The sequence below is a fragment of the Phyllobates terribilis genome, unplaced genomic scaffold (assembly GCF_046119375.1).
Source record: "Phyllobates terribilis strain yellow unplaced genomic scaffold, ASM4611937v1 Scaffold_235__1_contigs__length_3068650, whole genome shotgun sequence".
Classification (NCBI taxonomy): Eukaryota; Metazoa; Chordata; class Amphibia; order Anura; family Dendrobatidae; genus Phyllobates; species Phyllobates terribilis.
In genome coordinates this window covers 519217-543808 of record NW_027362995.1, presented here as the reverse complement: position 1 = coordinate 543808, position 24592 = coordinate 519217, and the positions used below count along the sequence as shown (strand labels likewise).

The following is a 24592-nucleotide window of genomic DNA, read 5'->3' as shown; positions in this document are numbered from 1 at the left end:
ACCCAGAGGTGTGATATCTCACTCTCAGGTAAGGATGGAGTGTGGATCAGGACCCGACACCTGCATGCATTACACCACATTGCCGTGGGGCAGGGCGACCAATATGCCCCTGAGATGGGCACGACAGTCCCTGTCCCTGGCTGGAGTGGGGGGAGGGAACACTGAGGAAGGGGAACCCTGTAGTGCAGGAGCAGGGAGGAAGCAGTTCCTGGGTGCATTGAGAAGGGAGTATAAAAGGTGGGCACCATCTTAGTTCAGTGCAGAGAAGTCTGAGCAGAAGTGGCAGGGAGCAGGGGCTCTGCATGAGCTCTGCTCCGGAGGCGGGCCTAGTAACAGAGGCCCAGGCCTGGAAGAGGGAGAAGGAAGGAAGAGGAGCGGAGAAGGCTCCAGGAACGAGGAATGAAGGGATCCCAGGGGTGCGGACGGGCGAGTCGCCACCGCACGCCCGAATCCACCTGCGTGGAGGGGTCAGGCCAAAGGGGGAGACTGGTCCCCGAACTAGTGGAGGCAGGAAACAACCCTCAGCTAGAAACCGGAGGCTCTGACATTTTATGTGGCGCAGCCCCTCGCTACACCCGCTAGGAAGGCACCACATAGGGTCAGGGAAACTGGCGCCAAGTTTACCAAGAGGATGCCCGAGGCAGCCGGACAGAAGTGTTGGTAAGAAAGGCCAGACAAAGGACACACAAAGGGGGTCCTGTGAAGTGCTCCAAAGTTATCTGGGAGTTGTCTGAGCCCCTCACCTGGTGAGCACAGTACGACGTGGGCAGCCGTTACCTGCAGACGTGGTCTGGATAATAAGAACTGTGAGTAAAGGCCCTGAACTGCATCACTGACTCCGTGTCGTTACTGCTACTGCCCTGCACCATCACCCCCATCCTCCGCATACACTGCCCTGAGGCTATACTCCTCCCGTGGGGAGTTATGCTACGCTCTGCTGCACCCACAACACCAGCCTCAGTGGTCTGCCCTGTAGCGGCGGTTCACTCTGACCGCAATCCACGGGTGGCGTAGTCGGACATTTAAACATGAAAACCACATAAATAGTTCCGCCACTGGTTTGACCGCCCTGAGCCACGGAACTGGGTCGCCGCCACGAAAACTACAACCACCAGCATCCACCAAAAAGGGTCCGGCTCCGGGTGTCCCAAGGCCCAGGGGGTGCGTCAGAACATTTTCATCACCTTTCACAATCACCAATGGGACAAGGCAGTGATGTCCTCTGTCCCCTCTCTTATACATCCTAGTGACGGAGCACCTGCTCTCATCAATTCGCCATAACCCCAATATTAGGTGGATTGAGGTGGGAGGCACCGAGTACAAATGCTCTCTATTTGCTGATGATGTCCTAGTATATATCACTCAATCACATATATCCATCCATGCTGTTATGGCTGAAATAGATCACTTTGTTACATGGTAAAATTTTAAAATCAATGCAGCGAAGTCTGAGGCCCTCGATGTCTCCCTCCCCAAATCCATATAGGATTCCATCCAGTCCAACTTTCCCTTTGCCTGGCACTCACAGGGTATCAAATACTTAGGAATTCCTATTCATAGAGACCTCTCCCATCTATGTTATCTTAATTTTGGGCCCTTTATTGAACAACTCCATACAGACCACGGTTGGCAAGTTAGAACTGTAAGATTCACTACGTGAACCACTGGTGTTTTGTGGAAAAGCACATGTACACTGCGTTCCAAATTATTATACAAAAAGTGTTTAGGAGTGATAAGGGAAGAATTTGTTTGTTTGTCAGTTAAACTCATTGATGGTGATGTGTGTCAGGGCTCTTTATATCACTGTAAGCAATTGCAGACACCTGTGCTAATTAGTTTGGCAGGTGTGTCCAATGAAAGGCAAGACTACTTAAGAAGGCTCTCTCACATTATTAAGCAGCCTACATTTTCTGCCAAAATGGGAAAGAAAAAGGATGTGTCGGCTGCTGAGAAGCAACAAATTGTGGAGTGTTTAGGTCAAGGCATGACTACAATCAACATTGTGCGATGATCAGGATGAAGTGTCCTGGCAATCAAGAAGTATGTAGCTGATTCACAGTACACACGTGTGCGTGCTGATAAGGGCAAATTGAGGACTCTTTCCTACAGGCAATTACGTCAGGTTGAAAGAGCAGCGGCAAAAAAGCCTTGTCATAGCAGCAGACAAGTTATTGAAGCTGCTTGTGCCTCCAACGTCCCCCGAACAACAAGATGCAGGGTCCTTCAGAGGTTTGCAGCTGTGCATGCGCCATCCTGTCGACCTCCTCTATCCACTTCACACAAGCAGAAACGGCTCCAGTGGGCCAAACATTACATGAAGACTGATTTCAAAACTGTTTTGTTCACGGATGAGTGCCGTGCAGCGCTCGATGGTCCAGATGGATGGAGTGGAGGATGGCTGGTTGATGGACACCCCACGCAAACACGGCTACAGCGCCAACAAGGAGGAGGTGGAGTAATGTTTTGGGCTGGAATCATGGGGAGAGAGATTGTCGGCCCCTTTAGGATCCCTGAAGGCGCTAAAGATGAACTCCATAATGTATGTGGATTTTCTCAAACAGCACTTCCTGCCATGGTTCAAGAAGAAGAACCGTGTATTTCACAGCAAGATCATTTTTCTGCATGATAATGCACCATCTCATGCTGCACATAAAACATCTGCATCTCTGGCTGATATGGGCATAAAAGGGGACAAACTTATGGTGTGACCCCCATGCTCCCCTGACCTTTACCCCATTCAGAACCTTTGGAGCATCATTAAAAGGAGTGTCTATGATGGCGGGAGGCAGTTCACATCTAAGCAACAGCTCTGGGAGGGTATTCTGTCCTCATGCAAAACAATTGAAGCAGAAACCATCCAAAACCTGACAAATTCAATGGACGAGAGAGTTCAGAAGCTCCTTTCGAACAAGGGGTCCTATGTGAAAATGTAACATCACCTAGAATAAAGTTTTGAGTTGAAAACTGTTTGATTTCAGTTTCTAACAACCTGCTAATGCTTATAATTTCAAAAATGACCATTTTTTTGGTCTTTATTAAAATGAAAAGGTTGATCGAAAAGTTTGGGGGATCTAAGAGTGTGGCAACCCAGTAGTCATGATTACTTCGAATTCTGACAATATGAGGGTCATGCTGCAGGTAGTGCAGCAAGAAGGCACTTATGTGCCTTGCGCATCTCGGAGCCCCAAAATTATTTTCCGGGCTAGATGCAGCTAAAAATTATTTTTAATTTTAAATCTGGTGAAGCTTTAGTATAGATGGCCTAATAGGATCAGTGCTGCACACTGCTACAAAGCCCAAATTATTTTCCAGTCAAGATACAGATAAACATGATTAGTAATTTGAAAGCTTAAAACGGTTGGTAGGGTGATTTTAACCAATCATCAAGCTTTTACTCTCCCCAGGATGACACAGGGGTAGAAAAGTCGTTTCGGATCCATGATTTGTTCATCTTTATGAACGTGAGTCTGTCTACATTATCAGTGGAGAGCCGCGTGCGCTTATCTGTCAGCACACCACCAGCAGCGCTGAACACACGTTCAGACAGAACGCTGGCTGCGGGGCATGACAAGATCTCCAAGGCGTAAGTGGCTAGCTCCGGCCATTTATCCAGATTGGAAGCCCAAAAAGAGCAAGGGTCCAGTGACACAGTCGTGGCTTCAATGTTTACTTGGAGATACTCCTGTACCATCGTCTCTAGGCGTTGACTATGTGTCAGACTTCTTGTCTCCTGTGGCCTTGCAAAGGATGGGCTAAAAAAGTGGTGAAATGATTCCGCAAAATTGATGTTACCAGCAGATACTGTGGTTCTGTCACGGTTTGAGTGCTGAACACTTGACGGTCCCACGGTTGGCAAGTTGGAACTGTGAGATTCACTCCGTGCACCACTGGTATTTTGTGAAAAAGCACATGTAAGATTCTGCAACAGTCTCTGCTGATACTCCTGCATGCGTGCATCCCTTTCTATGGCAGGAATAATTTCTGCAAATTTACTTTTGTACCGGGGATCTAACAGTGTGGCAACCCAGTAGTCAGGATTATTTCTAATTCTCACAATTCGAGGGTCATGTTGCAGGTAGTGCAGCAAGAAGGCACTCATGTGTGTTGCGCATCCAGGAGCACCAAGTCCCTGTTGTGTTGGTGGCGAGGTAACAATCATGCTTCCTTCCTCTGTCCTCTCCCCCCAACCTCGCACAACAGAAATGTAATCAAGGTCTCCCTCATCTGATGAGTCTTCCATCAGTTCGTCCTCCACTTCTTCCTGGGCTCCTGCACCTTCCTCGCTAGTTTGGCTGCTACCATGCGCCCTGGTAAAACCATCTCCCCCACCCTCACATGCCTGCCGCCTTGGTGCTGCCGACCGTCTGGACCTTGCAGATGTTAGCCCTTCCGCATACAACTCCTCCTCCTCTACTTCCTCCACCTCCTCTTGTGCCACCACCTGACTCTGAATTCTGTTTAACATGTGCTCCAGCATGTAAATCACCGGAATAGTCATGCTGATAATGGCATCGTCAGCACTAAACATCTTCGTCGCCATTTCAAAACTGTGCAGAAGGGTGCATAGGTCCCTGATCTGAGACCACTCCTCCAGCGTGATTTGCCCCACCTCTGAATCTCGTTGGCCCAGGCTATACGTCAGAACGTATTGCACCAGGGCTTGTCGGTGCTGCCACAGTCGCTGCAACATGTGCAGAGTTGAATTCCACCGGGTAGGCACATCGCATTTTAGCCGGTGAAGTGGCAGGCCCAACGACTTCTGTAGAGATGTAAGTCGCTGAGCTGCGGGATGCGAACGGCGGAAGTGAGCACACAGCGACCGTGCCCTCTGCAGAAGGCCATCTAGTCTGGGATAGTGGGCTAAAAATTGCTGGACAACCAGGTTCAACACGTGAGCCATACAAGGCACGTGTGTGACATTGCCCCGGCGAAGGGCCGCACCCAGGTTTGCAGCATTGTCGCACACGGCCTTCCCTGGTTTCAGGTCCAGTGGAGACAACCATTCATGAAATTGGTTCTCCAGAGCTGACCACAACTCCTCAGCTGTGTGACTCACATTTCCCAGACATTTCAATGTAAAAACCGCCTGATGACGTTGAGCCCTACTGCCAGCATAGTAAGGAGGTGTGCAGGATCCCTTCTGCGCAGTTAGAAAGCTTGTGGCATGACCAGACAGGCTTTGGGTGCAGGTGGAAGACCGAGAGGAGGTTGAGGAGGCAGAAGCAGTGGAGGAACTTTGACATAAAGAGGATTGACGCACAACTCGTGGGGACGGCAAGACTTGGACAGCAGCCCCTTGTCCTGCTGTCACCATAGTTACCCAGTGCCCAGTCAGCGACATGTAACGCCCCTGTCCATGCCTACTCGTCCAAGTGTCTGTGGTGAAATGCACCCTGTCACACACAGAGTTTCTCAAAGAAGCGGTGATGTTGTGTGCGACATGCTGGTGGAGCGCAGGCACACCTTTCTTTGAGAAGTAGTGCCGACTGGGCATCTGGTACTGGGGCACTGCGACGGACATAAGGTCTCGAAAATCCTCTGTGTCCACCAGGCGGAAAGGCAGCATTTCTGTAGCCAAGAGCTTGCAGATGGTGAAATTCAACCTCTTAGCTTTCTCATGGCTAGGAGGAAATGGTCTTTTACTTGTCCACATCTGAGGGACCGAGGGCTGGCTATTGTGCTTAGACGGGGTTGATAAGGGTGTCCCCGGCAAACTGCCGGTCTGTGAGGAAGATGCAGGCGGACATGTTAGGTTGCCTTGATCCAAAGGTGGTGCTATCGATGTCGGACAGCGCTCAACACCAGCTGGTGTTACCACCTCCAAAGAAAATGATGACCTGCCAATCACGCTGGCTGTTGCGGGTAAAGAGGTGGCAGGTCTGCGCCCCAAAACAGGTGTGACTGCTGTCCCCCCAGTCACAGAGGATGAAGAGGCCGCGGATGCACAAGATATGGCAGACGGTGATTGGCCCGGCCGGCTAGGCCGCATTGTAGCACACTGAGCTTCCCACTGCAACTTATGCTTCATGTCCATGTGCCGGTTCATGCATGAAGTACTCAAACTATGTATTTTTTGGCCTCTACTTAGCTTTTGCTGACAAATGTTACAGATAACACGAGTTGGGTCATCTTTATCGATCTGAAAAAATGCCCAGGCTATGCAAGGCTTAGCACCCATGCGACCTGAAGAGCCACCACGACTTGTGGTGAGAGGCAGAGTTGTGTTTGAGGATGCAGTTGTTGACGTGCTTCCAGTACTACGTCTCTGTCCAGGAAGGCGCAACCTGACCTCGTCGTCACTAGCATCTTCCTCCACCTCCTCTGCTGACCTCATCTCTTGGCTGACTGTGGGTTGACAGTAAGTGGGATCTCCGACCTCATCATCATCACCCTGTGCGTTATCACACCCGTCGTCCTCAGAGCCAACCTGTTCCTGCCCTGACAAAAAACTAAAGTTGTCGCTCCAATCAGGTATTTGAGTCTTATCATCGTCTTCCTCATTGTCTCCACCAACAGGAGTTACAGTTTGGGAATGAGGGTCTACATTATGGTCAGAACCTTCTGCGTCTGGTCCTGGATCCGACTCATAAAGATTCTGGGCATCAGTGCAGATCATTTCCTCGTCTGGATTCACAGAAGCGCTGGAGTCGACCTCTGATTCCCAGGCTATAGTATGAGTAAACAGCTCTGCAGACTCAACCATCTGTTCTACCTCACACTCAGACGGGCAGCTGGAGATTTGGGAGCTGTGAGGAAGCAAGTGCGATTTGGGTGACACCTTTGAGGACTGGAGTATTTGTGATGTTGAAGTTGATGTGGAGGAGAGCCCACTTAAAGGAGCACTTGATATCCGTTGAAACACCTGCTGTTTTTGTGCCTCATCTGGAATTTGTAGCGATTGGCGTGGCCGTAAGAAAGGGATCTTATCACATTGTCCGCTAAAAGAAGTAGACATTTTAGTTTGGCTGGAAGATGGTCTTTCTTCTGCACCTACCCCACGGACACAACCTTTTTTCCCCTTCCCAACACGCCTATTCCCCTTTCCACCAGCAGCAGGCCTTTTTCCACTCATTTTGGTGGTTAACTAATTCACAACTCTGGAGTTGTTTGCACAAAAAAACAATGGATGGTAACCGAGCAGAGCTGAGTGGCCAAACTGTGGTATTAGGCCAAAACTATTGGCTGGGTTAGATGCAGAAAAAAATTATTTTTAATTTGCAACCTGATGGAGGTCAGTATAGATGGACTAATAGACCAAGTCCCACACACCGCTAGAAGCCCAAATATTTTTTCAGAGCTAGATGCAGAAAATTTTTTTATTCAATTTGCAACCTGATGGAGGTCAGTATAGATGGACTAATAGACCAAGTCCCACACACTGCTAGAAGCCCAAATATTTTTTCAGAGCTAGATGCAGAAAAAAATTATTTTTAATTTGCAACCTGATGGAGGTCAGTATAGATGGACTAATAGACCAAGTCCCACACACTGCTAGAAGCCCAAATATTTTTTCAGAGCTAGATGCAGAAAAAAATTATTTTTAATTTGCAACCTGATGGAGGTCAGTATAGATGGACTAATAGAACAAGTCCCACACGCTGCTAGAAGCCCAAATATTTTTTCAGAGATAAATGAAGAAAAAAATTATTTTTAATTTGCAACCTGATGGAGGTCAGTATAGATGGACTAATAGACCAAGTCCCACACACTGCTAGAAGCCCAAATATTTTTTCAGAGCTAGATGCAGAAAAAAATTATTTTTAATTTGCAACCTGATGGAGGTCAGTATAGATGGACTAATAGACCAAGTCCCACACACCGCTAGAAGCCCAAATATTTTTTCAGAGCTAGATGCAGAAAAAAATTATTTTTAATTTGCAACCTGATGTAGGTCAGTATAGATGGACTAATAGACCAAGTCCCACACACCGCTAGAAGCCCAAATATTTTTTCAGAGCTAGATGCAGAAAAAAATTATTTTTAATTTGCAACCTGATGTAGGTCAGTATAGATGGACTAATAGACCAAGTCCCACACACTGCTAGAAGCCCAAATATTTTTTCAGAGCTAGATGCAGAAAAAAATTATTTTTAATTTGCAACCTGATGGAGGTCAGTATAGATGGACTAATAGACCAAGTCCCACACACCGCTAGAAGCCTAAATATTTTTTCAGAGCTAGATGCAGAAAAAAATTATTTTTAATTTGCAACCTGATGGAGGTCAGTATAGATGGACTAATAGACCAAGTCCCACACACTGCTAGAAGCCCAAATATTTTTTCAGAGCTAGATGCAGAAAAAAATTATTTTTAATTTGCAACCTGATGGAGGTCAGTATAGATGGACTAATAGACCAAGTCCCACACACTGCTAGAAGCCCAAATATTTTTTCAGAGCTAGATGCAGAAAAAAATTATTTTTAATTTGCAACCTGATGGAGGTCAGTATAGATGGACTAATAGACCAAGTCCCACACACCGCTAGAAGCCCAAATATTTTTTCAGAGCTAGATGCAGAAAAAAAATATTTTTAATTTGCAACCTGATGGAGGTCAGTATAGATGGACTAATAGACCAAGTCCCACACACCGCTAGAAGCCCAAATATTTTTTCAGAGCTAGATGCAGAAAAAAATTATTTTTAATTTGCAACCTGATGGAGGTCAGTATAGATGGACTAATAGACCAAGTCCCACACACTGCTAGAAGCCCAAATATTTTTTCAGAGGTAGATGCAGAAAAAAATTATTTTTAATTTGCAACCTGATGGAGGTCAGTATAGATGGACTAATAGACCAAGTCCCACACACCGCTAGAAGCCCAAATATTTTTTCAGAGCTAGATGCAGAAAAAAATTATATTCAGTTTGCAACCTGATGGAGGTCAGTATAGATGGACTAATAGAATGATGCTATGCCCAAAAGATTTTACTTCACTAGGTGCAGTAAAAAAATTGGTATTCTATACACAGGTGTTATATCTTGCAACACAGATAGGCTACTCCACTGACTAACACACTCTGCAATAGGCCAAAAAGGATTAGCTTTGCTAGATTCAGCCAAATGCTGTGAAAAAAACTTGCACAGCACTGGCACAGACCTGCCTGGCAAAAACTGATAGGAACTCATGTAACCTAGTCCTGAAAAGGACTCCAATTACAATTAGTCTTTACTCCCACAACCTATCTATTTAAGAGCACAGACCTCCCTGATAAAAGTCGTAGGAAATGCTGTAACCTAGTCCTTAAAAGGACTGCAATCACAACTATTCCCTACTCCCAAGCTATCTGTATATTTGTGCGAAAATTGGCTTGAAATTAACAAGGTATAGCACACACAGCAACAGCGGTGCCGTCTAACACGCAGCTGCAGCAGTGAGAAAATGGTGGCGACGGGGAAAATGGCTTGGTCTTATAGGGCAAGGACATGTGACATACACTGCCAATCACACATGCCCTTGCTTGTGTGAAAAAAAGCACTTCGCTCCGTGTGTGCGCTGCTGATAGGCTGACAGATTGCACCTCCCCACTGCAAATGCGGGAAAGAGAAAAAAAAATGGAGATCTTCATTGTTCCTGCAGAGATCCATCCCCTGCCCCTCCCCCCGCCCCGCTGTACACTCAAACTGCGTATTAACATTAATTTTCATCATTACTGAGAAAAAATCCAGTTATGATTTTGGTGCACGAACAGTTATCGAACATAACCTCGAACAGCCGAATTTTTCTCAAATTGTTCGAAAACAGCTCGAATTTGAGATTGGCGAACAGTTCGAGTAGAACAACGCTCATCTCTACTTATGATGTCCGCCTCACACTTTTCTTCCCTTCTCCTCGTTTTCCTTTCTCTCCTTCCTTTCCACCCCTCCTTCCTTCCCCCCCCCCTTTTTTTCTTTTCCTCTCTTTTCTTTTTCCATGTCCACGTTCACTATGGGTGTTTTTATTCACCTCTCACAGTCATGCCTTGAAGTTTATATGCACAATATAGAAGGTAACATTGTAGCCAAGTACGCATGCGCGTCGCGGTGCCCTGGGTGCCCGCCGGCTCTCTGTATCTATAATGACGCTTGGCAATGCATTGCTTGCCGGGGGTCATGTGACGCGGAGGCTGGCCGGCGTCTTGGTCTCCGTGGTGACGCATGCGTCACATCCGGCTCCACGCGAGTGCCGTACAGCGTTGCCTGTCTCCAAGGTGATGGCAGCACTATTTCCGGCATGGAGCGCCGGCTGGCGCCTATATAAACCTGTCGCTCCATTTATCTTCATGCCCCCTGAAGAAGGGAGTGTGAAACGCACGTCGGGGCATTTCACTGCACTTGTGTGCTCTCCCCACGGGTCCCCCTGTCTCAAGCTTCCTGGATAGAACTCCGTGACTTGAAATCCCTGGTATGTATTAGCAATCAATACTTATCTGTACTCACTAGCATTTACTACAGGGATTGCTCATTGAAGGGAGTTGATGAGTAATTCCCTCTCATTTTACTCTTTATATATTATAGAGGTGATTTACTTAACTACCATGCATATATATATTTATTGACTTTGATTATTAACCACTGTTGCTATGACAACAACAGTTTGGTGTATTCTTTTTAAGCCTGAGTCATATGATTGTAATAGTTGGTATATGTGGGGTCCTTTGGGGTAGTGACTGTGTTTGTGAGAAGCTTTTTTATGCTACCACTGTTCTCAAGTTCACTTTTTCCCCCTTTTTTCCCCCTTTTTTGTGCCTTATATTTATAATAATTAATTTTTTAATAATAAACTTTATATGAATTTCTAAAGATAAATCTTTGGTAGTCCCTCTTTCGTTGTTTTCTTTGGTCTTCTTATTAAAATTTAACGATGGGATTCAATTAGTCCTTCCATGGATATATATATCATTGATGAATATTATTTACGATAAACCCCATTTGGGGCATATGCACTATCGTGTCCTATGAATTGTTATGGTTATGTGCAGGGAGCGGTCCCGCACCGCTCCCAGCACATTAACCCCCGCAATGCTGCGATCGAAGTCGATCGCAACATTGCGGTGGCAAGGGGAGGTGATCGGTATACTCAACTCCTCTTCCGGCCTCCAGCGCTGTCTGATGGAGCTTCCCGGGTGTTGCCATGACGACCCGATGTCATCATAACATCCGGGTCACCAGGCAGCAGGAACATTGTTTGGTCTTGCGCAGTGCACGACCACACAATGTTCTCACTGTGCAGCGCTGACTGCCTGCATGGCACAGGGATGGTGCTCCATCCCTATGCTGAGGAGGCGATCAGAATAAAATAAGTGAAAGTCCCATAGTGGGACAAAGTAAAAAAGTGTAAAAACTCTCAGAAAGTGGAAAAAAATTTTTTAAAAAAATTGTAAAAATATTTAAAAAAAAAATAATCCACCAAAAATAAAAATATAATGTACCCATCAATAAATATTATTATGAAAAAAAAGCAAACAAACAATAAAAGTACACATATTTGGTATCGCCGCGTCCAGAACGACGTGACCTATAAAACTGTCCCACTAGTTAACCCCTTCATTGAACACGGTAAAATAAATAAATAAAAAACAAAGCAAAAAACAATGCTTTATCATCATACCACCAAACAAAAAATGGAATAACATGCGATCAAAAAGACGAATATAAATAAAAATGGTACCGCTGAAAACGTCATCTTGTCCCGCAAAAAACAAGCTGCCATACGGCTCCATCATCCAAAAAATCTAAAAGCAATGCAAAATAATATTTTTTTCTATAAAATAGCTTTTATTGTGTAAAAGCGCCAAAACATAGAAAAACGATATAAATGTGGTACCGCTGTAAACGTACTGACCCGAAGAATAAAGCTACCTTATCAATTTTACCACACGCGGAACAGAATTTAAAAAAAACAAAAAAACAATTCATGAATTGTTGGTTTTTGTTTATTCTGCCTCCCAAAAATCGGAATAGAAAGCGATCAAAAAATGTCACGTGCCTGAAAATGGCACCAATAAAAACGTCAAGTCATCCCACAAAAAACAAGCCATCACATGACTCTGTCGGCCAAAATATGGAAAAATTATAGCTCTCAAAATATGGCGATGCAAAAACTAGATTTTACAAAAAATGCGTCTTTTAGTGTGTGACAGCTGTCAATCATAAAAACCCCATATGATTCTGGTATAACTGTATTCGCACCACCCGAAGAATAAAGTCATCTAATCACTTATACCACAAGAGGAACGGCGTAAAAAATAAACTCTCGGGTTAGGGTTGTGCTAGGTTTAGGGTTGTGCTCTTTCAAAAGTAAGAAAAAAAGATGGCGATATGGCGACTAGTGTTGAGTGCAAGTGCTCGCTACTTGAGTTTGCATTGGGTGCTCTGGTATGCATTGAGTATCGTGGGTATTTCAGTGACATGCTCGAGTCTCCGCCCCATATGCTTCGCGGCCAAAAAAACGTTGCGGAGATTGCCTGCCTTGCCTGTTTAGACACACAGGGGCTCTACAAATACGACATGGTTCCAATTTGTTAGCGGACACCATGTCACGTTTGGAGAGCCCCTGTGTGCCTAAACATTGGAGCTCCCCCACAAATGACCCCATTTTGGAAACTAGACCCCGCAAGGCACCTATCTAGATGCATAGTGAGCACTTGGAACCCCCAGGTGCTTCACAAATTGATTCGTAAGAATGAAAAAGTGGGAAAAAAAACACTTTTTTATTTTTACGGATTAATTTGTGAAGCACCTGGGGGTTCAAAATGCTCACCACCCATCTAGATAAGTTCCCAGGGGGGGGTATAGTTTCCAAAATGGGGTCACTTATGGGGGGTTTCCACTGTTTAGGCACATCAGGGGCTCTCCAAACGCAACATGGCGTCCGCTAATTATTCAAGCAAATTTTACAATCGAAAATTCAAATGGCAGTCCTTCCCTTCCGAGCCCTGCCGTGCGCCCAAACAGTGGTTTTTCCCCACATATGGGGTAAGTGCGTGCCCAGGGGAAATTGCACAACAAATTTTGGGGTCCATTTTTTCCTGTTACCCCTGCGAAAATAAAAAAAATTTGGTCTAAAGTAACTTTTTTGTAAAAAAAAGTTAAATGTTCATTTTTTTCTTCCACATTCAAAAAATTCCTGTGAAGCACCTGAAGGGTTAATAAAGTTGTTGAATGTGGTTTTGAGTACCTTGAGGGGTGCAGTTTTAGAATGGTGTCACTTTTGGGTATTTTCTGTCATAAAGACCTCTCAAAGTGACTTCAAATGTGATGTGGTCCCTAGAAAAATGGTTTTGTACATTTTGTTGGAAAAATGAGAAATCGCTGGTCAACTTTTAACCCTTATAGCTCCATAACAAAAAAAATTTTGGTTCCAAAATTGTGCTGATGTAAAGTAGACATATGGGAAATGTTATTTATTAACTATTTTGTGTGACATATCTCTCTGATTTAAGGGCATAAAAATTCAAATTTTGAAAATTGCAAAATTTTCGCCAAATTTCCATTTTTTTCACAAATAAACGCAAGTGATATCGAAGAAATTTTACCACAATCCTGAAGTTCAATATGTCACGAAAAAACAGTCTCAGAATCAGTGGGATCTGTTGAAGCGTTCCAGAGTAATTACCTCATAAAGTGACAGTGGTCAGAATTGTAAAAATTGGCCTGGTCATTAATGTGCAAACCACCTTGGGTTGTAAAGGGGTTAAGCAGAGGTACAGAAAAAATCTACATCTTTAAAAAAACAGGATTGTTCTGCGGGACAATGCTCAATCACAGCATTGAAGTCTTCATTGCTCAGTGCCCGGAAATATTTTAAAGATGAAAGACTAATGACATGACTTTTTCCTCACTGGACCTAGACCTTACTGAGAACTTTTGAGCTTTTCTTAAACTCGAGATTTATGGTGAAGGAGAACAGTCCCCTCTCTGATCAGTGTCTGGGACTATGGTTGGTGCTCCCCACAAAGATGAACGTCAACAGAGTAAGAAATGAATGGACTCCATGGATGAATGGCTTATCACTGGTGTTGAGAAGAATGGTGGCTATATTGGTCACTGATATATATTTATTAAATGTCAGAAATGTATTCTATAACAGATGAAAATAAATAATTAAGATGGAAAATTTTCATTTTTCATATAGTTGCATAATAATTCTGGACAGAGATATTCTGCTAAGACAACATCTCACGTTTACTTTGTTAAATATTCAGGTTTCAGGTTTATTACCCTTTGGATTGACCGACAGCACTGGAGATGTGAAATAATAAAAGTAATCATCAAAAATACAAATTATCTAATAATTGTGCACACAGTGTAGAGAAGGTGGTGGAGTTAGAAGAACTTATCTTGGAGTGGTGAGATATAAACAAATAAACCATTAACATATTTTATTGGCTGTACAAAGACTGCTGTTTCTTTATATTGTTAAATTACCTGAATTATTTTATAACTTCCGTAATCCCAACTGATAGCACATAGGTATCTCTGTCTGACCTGAAGATGTATGAAGTGCTCTACCACATTATTGCTTCATACCGGCATCACAATGCTGTTAATTTTTTTTTATTACACAGAATTTTATATATTTTACACCAACTCATCTTCAATTCACTCAGATTCACACAATATGAGATACTAATAATTTATCTATATAATTTTCCTATAGAAGAATGGATAGAGACAGAAGGAAGATGGTGGAGAGGATATTACACCTCACCCCAGAGATCCTCTTCCGGCTTACTGGAGAGGTGAGAGATTCTGATGACGTCACATTACATCATTCTTATATATGGGAATAACAGATGGACAGAACTGGAGAGGTGAGGACTCTGGAAATGTCTGGAGTGAGATTTATTAATGTGTCTCTCCATAACCAGGATTACACAGTAGTGAAGAAGACCTCTAGTGAGCGCTGTCAGGACCCTGTGTCTGAAGGATGGGGAAGACCCCTGAGCCCAATCACTGGACCTCCACCTCACCCCTTGATACATGAGGACATCAATGACCAGAAGATCCTAGAACTCACCTACAAGATGATTGAGCTGCTGACTGGAGAGGTGACACTGCTGGGAATGCTGGGACATTATACAATAACGCTATGAAGGGATTGGGGAATGACGATATCATTGTATGTGTCAGGTTCCTATCAGGTGTCAGGATGTCGCTGTCTATTTCTCCATGGAGGAGTGGGAGTATTTAGAAGGACACAAAGATCTGTACAAGTTCGTCATGATGGAGGTTCCCCAGCCCCTCACATCACCAGGTAATAGACAGGACTAAATACACATGGCCTATAATTATCTGTATGTAAAGAATGAATTCAGTCCCTGTATGTGTTTCCTCCAGATCTATCCAGTAAGAGGTCAACACCAGAGAGATGTCACCGTCCTCTTCTTCCACAGGACTGTAAACAAGAAGATCCCAATGTTCCTCAAGATCATCAGGTAGATGGAGAGAAGGTGTCATGAGCTCTCCCCTGTGATGTGTAGATGACTGTGAAGGTCTTGTGCTCAGTCTTGTTTTATCCACCAGTATTATATGTTTTATACTTGTGTAATGAGAACGGTGGAGATGGCAGGATTAGAGCTGATCATAGATGTGACTTCTCCATCTGTCTGTGACTTTTACAATATTTGTTTCAGGGTGAAGATCTGACCCATATTAATACTACAGAGACATATGTGAGGGATGATGATCGGTGTAAGGAGGAGATTCCTACATATGACTACCCAGGTGAGTAGTAACCACTAAATGCAAAGAAGCCACAGATTCTTCTCAAGTACCGGCTGTGGCTGCTTTATCAGTGGTGTAGTGCTGTTGTGTCACAATTGTGTGATCACTATTTTACCTCTAGACCACAACATTTTCCTCCATCCAAAAATGTTCACATTACTTTTTGTAATTGTGAAAGACCTTTTCTGTAGGACTTACAAACTTGAGGATCCACCTACCCCCTGGGATTAGAAGACACTGACCCTTACCTGCCCAGATCTGTAAACTACAAAGCCAAATGACAGCGTACTTGGAATGTGCTGACAAGTGAGAAAATCAGTTGAAGAGAAAGTGGAGGGTAATGATGCTGTTGGCTTCCTAGAACCCTGATATCTTATTGGATGAATCTACCTTCTCTCCCTTCTGTGCTGCTAAATGTCCTCATATGGTCCCTACAAGACCAGGTCCAGTCTCCCTGACCTAACTTAACTTTTATGATCGACAACATTAAATGTGCAGTGAGGCCAAGTGTGAATTTCTGTACAATAACAACAGAGTTTCCCTTTATCCTGACTTTTCAATATCTTTTAAAACTAACTAACTTCAAACAGGATTGTGATAAACTATACAGAAAACATTACACCTGTGCCATGATATATCTCTAAGCTGTGCGTGGCTGATGGCTGTAATATACAATTATTCACGCCTGCAGGAGATGTGTTGGCTCCAGCCCTGGTTTGATGGATTCACTCCACGTCATAAATTACATTATGTTTTCAGTCCTAAGGAATTCAGATTACTGCTCAATCTCTCCTGAAATGGGGGCGCTAATACTTTCTCTACTCTTCTGCTCAGGACTTATAGTAGCTCCAATGGTCCACCATAAATGAGTGCAACTCCGATTTAGTGTTGGAGCTCTCCCCTCTTACATATGTTGTTGTTTGGGATGTAACATATCTTTTATTCTGTCTTTTTTTTACAGGTTCATTCTGTATGATAGCTTTATTGTGGTGGGATCAGTCAGTAAATGAGCCGGGGTCACAACAGGAAACAAATACACAAGCCGGGAGCTGAGCACAGAGGACTGAACCAGAGGAGAACAAGGCTGTATCTGGCAGCTTCCGGCAATATGCTTCCAGCTTTAGTAGGGTGCGGTGCTTTCCAAATGGCTGAAGCAGGGAGCAGATTACTCCAGCTGGACAGCACACACACCCATACTGGCAGACTGGATGGTACTACTGGTCCCAGTCACCCTAATCTTAGTGGCTGGACAGAGCCTGCGCCGCCCAGAGCTTCTGATTCTGACGTCTCCTCCATCACCAGCGCCACCTGCAGGATGAATAAGGCGGCTCCTGGTGAGAGAAGCAGACGTCGCAGGAGCAGATCCCAGAGGAGATGGGACCCACCATTTGCAGAAGCCCTAATGTGACCAAATTGCAGAAAACCAGAGCAGTAGAAATCCCCATAAAGTGACTCCATTTTGGAAATTATAACCCTCAGTGATATAATCTATAGGAGTAGTGACTATTTTGACTCCACAGGCACTTTCCGGAAATTAGCACGCAGTGGATGATGGAGAGTGAAAATTACAAATATATAATTTCATTACCCAACACATAGTGCCCAGATTGTGCTCCAGGAGACACACACCATAAATTAAGTGGGTTCTTCTCACTATAGTAATGTCAAATACATGGATGATAAATGTGGTTTGGGCGCAAGGCTCAGTAGCGGAGGGGAGATTTGATTTTGGCAGAGCGGATATTGCTGGATCGGTTTATTGATGAGTAGAAGCTTTTATTGGTATAATTTTCACGTACATAACATTTTTTGATGGCTTCTTATTCCATATTTTGGAGGCTGAATGAATAAACAGTTGAACACTACGCTCCACTGGTTTATTCTTTGAGGTTTTTAATTAGACTGTGAACTGTCATTCTGTCAATAACTTGTCATTTCTACAGACATTTTAAGAAGAAATGTTCAAAAATATAAATTGAAGGATATTTTATTCAAAGTTAATAATTGTTTTTTTTTCTTGGCAGATGACTGTACCAGGAGATCAGAGGGACAGGAGATTTTTAAATCGGATGATCTTGAGATCCCACAGGATACAATTGAAGTGAATATGATTACTCCAGATATACCATCATCCATTCACAGCAAAGATCTGTCATCTGATCCTTTGAAACAGGTCCTGTCTTCTGATTCATTACTGACTACTAAGGAAAGTCAAAATAAAAAAATAAGCATTAAAAAACAAACTGCTCATAAAGGAAAGAAGTCATTTTCACTTTCAGAAAATGAAAATAGTTTTACCCTCGAAAAGTCTATTCTTAAACATCAAAAAATTCACACAGTGGACAAGAGATTTTTTTGTTCCAAATGTGGGAGATGTTTTAACCAGAAATCAGATTTTGTGAAGCACCAGAGAACTCACACAGGGAAGAAGCCTTTTTCATGTTCAGAATGTGGGAAATGTTTTAACCAGAAATCAGATTTTGTGAAGCACCAGAGAATCCACATAGGGGAAAAACCTTTTTCATGTTCAGAATGTGGGAAATGTTTTAACCAGAAATCAGCTGTTGTTATACACCTGAGAACCCACACAGGGGAGAAGCCTTTTTCATGTTCAGAATGTGGGAAATGTTTTAGACATAAATCAGTTTTGGTTAACCACCAGATAGCCCACACAGGGGAGAAGCCTTTTTCTTGTTCAGAATGTGGGAAATGTTTTAGCCATAAATCAGTTTTGGTTAACCACAAGAGAACCCACACAGGGGAGAAGCCTTTTTCATGTTCAGAATGTGGGAAATGTTGTAACCAGAAATCAGATTTGATTAACCACCAGAGAACCCACACAGGGGAGAAGCCTTTTTCATGTTCAGAATGTGAGAAATGTTTTAACCAGAAATCAGATATTGTTGTACACCTGAGAACCCACACAGGAGAGAAGCCTTTTTCATGTTCAGAATGTGGGAAATGTTTTAGCCATAAATCAGTTTTGGTTAACCACCAGAGAACCCACACAGGGGAGAAGCCTTTTTCTTGTTCAGAATGTGGGAAATGTTTTAACAATCAATCGGTTTTGATTAATCACCAGAGAACCCACACAGGGGAGAAGCCTTTTTCATGTTCAGAATGTGGGAAATGTTGTAGCCAGAAATCAGATTTGATTAACCACCAGAGAACCCACACTGGGGAGAAGCCTTTTTCATGTTCAGAATGTGAGAAATGTTTTAACCAGAAATCAGATTTTGTTAAGCACCAGAGAACTCACACAGGGGAGAAGCCTTTTTCATGTTCAGAATGTGGAAAATATTTTGATCGTAAAATTATTCTTGATGGCCACAAGAGAACTCACACAGGGGAGAAGCCCTTTTCCTGTTCAGAATGTGGGAAATGTTTTAACCATAAATCAGCTTTGGTTAATCACCAGAGAACTCACACAGGGGAGAAGCCTTTTTCATGTTCAGAATGTGGAAAATGTTTTAATCGTAAAATGATTCTTGATAACCACAAGAGAACTCACACAGGGGAGAAACCTTTCTCATGTTCAGAATGTGGGAAATGTTTTAACCAGAAATCAGATTTGATTAAGCACCAGAGAACTCACACAGGGGAGAAGCCTTTTTCATGTTCAGAATGTGGAAAATGTTTTAATCATAAAATTATTCTTGATAATCACAAGAGAACTCACACAGGGGAGAAACCTTTTTCATGTTCAGAATGTGGGAAATGTTTTAACCAGAAGTCAGATTTGATTAATCACCAGAGAACTCACACAGGGGAGAAGCCTTTTTCATGTTTAGAATGTGGAAAATGTTTTAATCGTAAAATGATTCTTGATAACCACAAGAGAACCCACACAGGGGAGAAGCCCTTTTCATGTTCAGAATGTGGGAAATGTTTTAACCAGAAATCAGCTTTGGTTAAGCACCAGAGAACTCACACAGGGGAGAAGCCTTTTTCATGTTCAGAATGTGGGAAATGTTTTAACCAGAAAGCGCATCTTAATAGCCACCAGAGAACTCACACAGGGGAGAAGCCTTTTTCATGTTGAGAATGTGGGAAATGTTTTAATTGTAAAATGATTCTTAAGAGACACAAGAGAACCCACACAGGGGAGAAGCCTTTTTCCTATTCTTTTTTTTTTAATCCAAGACATTTTTATTGAGATTTTTTCATTAGTTTTTTTTTACAAAACAATAAACCAGTACATACAATAATAAAATAACATACCATAGGGATGAGATACATGCATCTCTCCTATATATCCTTATAGCTTGCCCATTACCGTCTGATAACTTGCAGTTACTATATCTAACAATTAACATTCTACATTCTTGAAATCTCTTATATAACCATAATATTGTAATAAACATTATAATCCTATACACATATAGGTGTGCTATATTACCCATACCACATGTTAGAGAATTCCAATACACATTACAATGAAACATTAGACCTCGCCAATACCCCCCTTCCCCCATAAGTCATTGTCTCTCCTACAATATCCCCCTTGATGGCATTCCAGGTGTTTCCAACCATAAGCCCCATATTTTCTCATATGTATTCATTGAGTTTTGTTTTTTATATACCCCTTTTTCTAATCTGATAATATTATTTATCCTATTTTTGCGTTCACTAATTTCTGGAGGTGAGGGGTTAATCCATTTGGATGCAATATGTCTCCTAGCTTGAAATAAAATATGTGAAATCGCTATTGAAATTGGGTTAAATTCCATATCATCCTCTAATATACCTAATAGGCATTTTTTGGGGTCTGGTTGAATATCTATTTTATATACCCTCTTTATAATAGACAGAACGCCTTTCCAGTATTTACCTATCTCCCGGCATTCCCATAGCGTATGTAATAGGCCCGCAGCATCCATGTTACATCCTGGACATTCAGCAGCAGTCCGGTATCCTATGTTACATAGGAATCTAGGCGTCTTATATTTCCTATGTATTAATATGATCTGGGAAAATCTCTGAGCCTCATTTAAAGATAATTGGGGAACCAGTTCTAATACCGCTCTCCATTGATCCTCAGAAATTGGACCTATATCTCCATCCATTTTTGTCTAGCTGGAGAAGGAAATATTTTTAAATAATTATCAAGAAGGACTCAGTAAATATCAGAAATACGACCCTTAGGATTTCCCTTCTCTAATACCAACTTAACAAAAGTATTATTTTCTACCCAAAAGGGCGTCCATCTTGATTGTGCATTAAATGAATGCCGAAACTATAGATATTTATACAATTGTTTATTTGTCATCGCAAATCCCCCCTTTAATTGATCAAAGGACTTAAGTATCCCTTCAGACAATATGTTTTATATCATATATATGTGTTATATTGTATATATTCCTTTATCCACTCAAATCCGGAATCCCTCTAATTTATAGACCTCTGCATATTTATTATTAAACCATATAGGTGTAGATTCATTGCAGTCTCCTATTTCCATTATATCTTTACCCCTATCCCAGACCTTGTAGAGTAGAGCAAGTGTAGGGTATATTGATTTCTTGTGTGCGAGGTCATTCAGTTCCACTATATGAATAGGAATATTCCACGGTGTCCTGAGGTAATTAACCCCTTAATACTATTTGGGTTTGCAGCGCTTTGCCACCCACCCAAATGTTGCAATTGCGCTGCCATATAATACTGTGGGGCAAGAAATTCTTTAGTCAGCCACCAATTATGTAAGTTCTCCCACTTAAAAAGATGAGGTCGGCCTGTAATTGACATCATAAGTCAACCTCAACTATGAGAGACAAAATGAGAAAACAAATCCTGAAAATCACATTGTCTGATTTGGAAAGAATTTTTTTTCAAATTTTGGTGGAAAATAAGTATTTGGTCAATTACAAAAGTTCATCTCAATACTTTGTTATATATCCTTTGTTGGCAATGCCAGAGGTCAAACATTTTCTGTAAGTCTTCACAAGGTTGGCACACACTGTTGTTGGTATGTTGGCCCATTCCTCCATGCAGATCTCCTGTAGAACAGTGATGTTTTGGGGCTGTCGCTGGGCAATACAGACTTTCAACTCCCTCCAAAGGTTTTCTATAGGGTTTAGATCTGAAGACTGGCTAGGCCACTCCAGGACCTTGAAATGCTTCTTACGAAGCCACTCCTTTGTTGCCCTGGCGGTGAGCTTGGGATCATTGTCATGCTGAAAGACCCAGCCACGTTTCATCTTCAATGCCCTTGCTGATGGAAGGAGGTTTGCACTCAAAATTTCACGATACATGGCCCCATTCATTCTTTCATATACACGGATCAGTCATCCTGGTCCCTTGGCAGAGACACAGCCCCAAAGCATGATGTTGCCACCCCCATGCTTCACAGTAGGTATGGTGTTCTTTGAATGCAACTCCGCATTCTTTCTCCTCCAAACACGCCGAGTTGTGTTTCTACCAAACAGTTCTACTTTGGTTTTATCTGACCATATGACATTCTCCCAAAACTCTTCTGGATCATCCAAATGCTCTTTAGCAAACTTCAGATGGGCCCGGACATGTAATAGCTTACGCAGAAGGACACGTCTGGCACTGCAGGATCTGAGTCCCTGGTGGCGTAGTGTGTTACTGATGGTAGCCTGTGTAACGTTGGTCCCAGCTCTCTGAAGGTCATTCACTAGGTTCCCCCTGTGTGGTTCTGGGATTTTTGCTCACCTTTCTTGAGATCATTTTGACCCAACGGGGTGAAATCTTGTGTGGAGCCCCAGATCGAGGGAGATTATCAGTGGTCTTGTATGTCTTCCATTTTCTAATTATTGCTCCCATAGTTGATTTCTTCACATCAAGCTGCTTGCCTATTGAAGATTCAGTCTTCCCAGCCTGGTGCAGGGCTACAATTTTGTTTCTGGTGTCCTTCGACAGCTCTTTGGTCTTCACCATAGTGGAGTTTGGAGTGTGACTGTTTGAGGTTGCGGACAGATGTTTTTAATACTGATAACAAGTTCAAACAGGTGCCAGTACAACAGGTAATGAGCGGAGGACAGAGGAGCCTCTTAAAGAAGTTACAGGTCTGTGAGAGCCAGAAATCTTGTTTGTTTGTAATTGACCAAATACTTATCTTCCACCAAAATTTGAAAAACAATTCTTTCCAAATCAGACGATGTGATTTTCAGGATTTGTTTTCTCATTTTGTCTCTCATAGTTGAGGTCGACCTATGATGTCAATTACAGGCCTCTCTCATCTTTTTAAGTGAGAAAACTTGCACAATTGGTGGCTGACTAAATACTTTTTCTCCCCACTATATATTAGTGCATTAAAAATCGCCAAAACACCAGATTCCTTGTCACTTTGTAGTTATTCACATTTTATCCTAGCCGATTTCTTTTTCCATATAAGAGAATGAAACTTGCTATGAATTTTTTGAAAATGGGAATTATGGATCCAAATAGGGGCATTATGCAGAATGTATAAGAGTTGGGGCATCAATATAATTTTTAATAAGTTCCCTCTTCCTACAGCTGATAATGGTAATCTCCATCACGCATCGATTTTCTTTTTATACTTTTCCAGAAGAAGATATACAGTACAGACCAAAAGTTTGGACACACCTTCTCATTTAAAGATTTTTCTGTATTTTCATGACTATGAAAATTGTACATTCAAACTGAATGCATCAAAACTATGAATTAACACATGTGGAATTATATACTTAACAAAAAAGTGTAAAACAACTGAAAATATGTCTTATATTCTAGGTTCTTCAAAGTAGCCACCTTTTGCTTTGATGACTGCTTTGCACACTCTTGGCATTCTCTTGATGAGCTTCAAGAGGTAGTCACTGGAAATGGTTTTCACTTCACAGGTGTGTCCTTTCAGGTTTAATAAGTGGGATTTCTTGCCTTATAAATGGGGTTGGGACCATCAGTTGTGTTGTGCAGAAGTCAGGTGGATACACAGCTGATAGTCCTACTGAATAGACTGTTAGAATTTGTATTATGGCAAGAAAAAAGCAGCTAAGTAAAGAAAAACGAGTGGCCATCATTACTTTAAGAAATGAAGGTCAGTCAGTGCGAAAAATTGGGAAAACTTTGAAAGTGTCCCCAAGTGCAGTTGCAAAAACCATCAAGCGCTACAAAGAAACTGGCTCACATGAGGACCGCCCCAGAAAAGGAAGACCACGAGTCACCTCTGCTTCTGAGGATAAGTTTATCCGAGTCACCAGTCTCAGAAATCGCAGGTCAACAGCAGCTCAGATTAGAGACCAGGTCAATGCCACACAGAGTTCTAGCAGCAGACCCATCTCTTCAACAACTGTTAAGAGGAGACTTTCTGCAGCAGGCCTTCATGGTAAAATAGCTGCTTGGAAACCACTGCAAAGGACAGGCAACAAGCAGAAGAGACTTGTTTGGGCTAAAGAACACAAGGAATGGACATTAGACCAGTGCAAATCTGTGCTTTGGTCTGATGAGTCCAAATTTGAGATCTTTGGTTCACAACCACCGTGTCTTTGTGCGACGCAGAAAAGGTGGACGGATGGACTCTACATGCCTGGTTCCCACCGTGAAGCATGGAGGAGGAGGTGTAATGGTGTGGGGGTGCTTTGCTGTTGGGGATTTATTCAAATTGAAGACATACTGAACCAGCATGGCTACCACAGCATCTTGCAGCAGCATGGTATTCCATCCGGTTTGCGTTTAGTTGGACCATCATTTATTTTTCAACAGGACAATGACCCCAAACACACCTCCAGGCTGTGTAAGGGCTATTTGACAAAGAAGGAGAGTGATGGGGTGCTACGCCAGATGACCTGGCCTCCACAGTCACCAGACCTGAACCCAATCGAGATGGTTTGGGGTGAGTTGGACCGCAGAGTGAAGGCAAAAGGGCCAACAAGTGCTAAGCATCTCTGGGAACTCCTTCAAGAT

At 42.8% G+C, this 24592-nt stretch overlaps 1 pseudogene; it reads left to right on the top strand.

Annotated features, from left to right (window-relative positions):
• LOC141215260 (uncharacterized) overlaps positions 1-24592 on the top strand; it is a 56742-nt pseudogene that overhangs the window by 19131 nt on the left and 13019 nt on the right.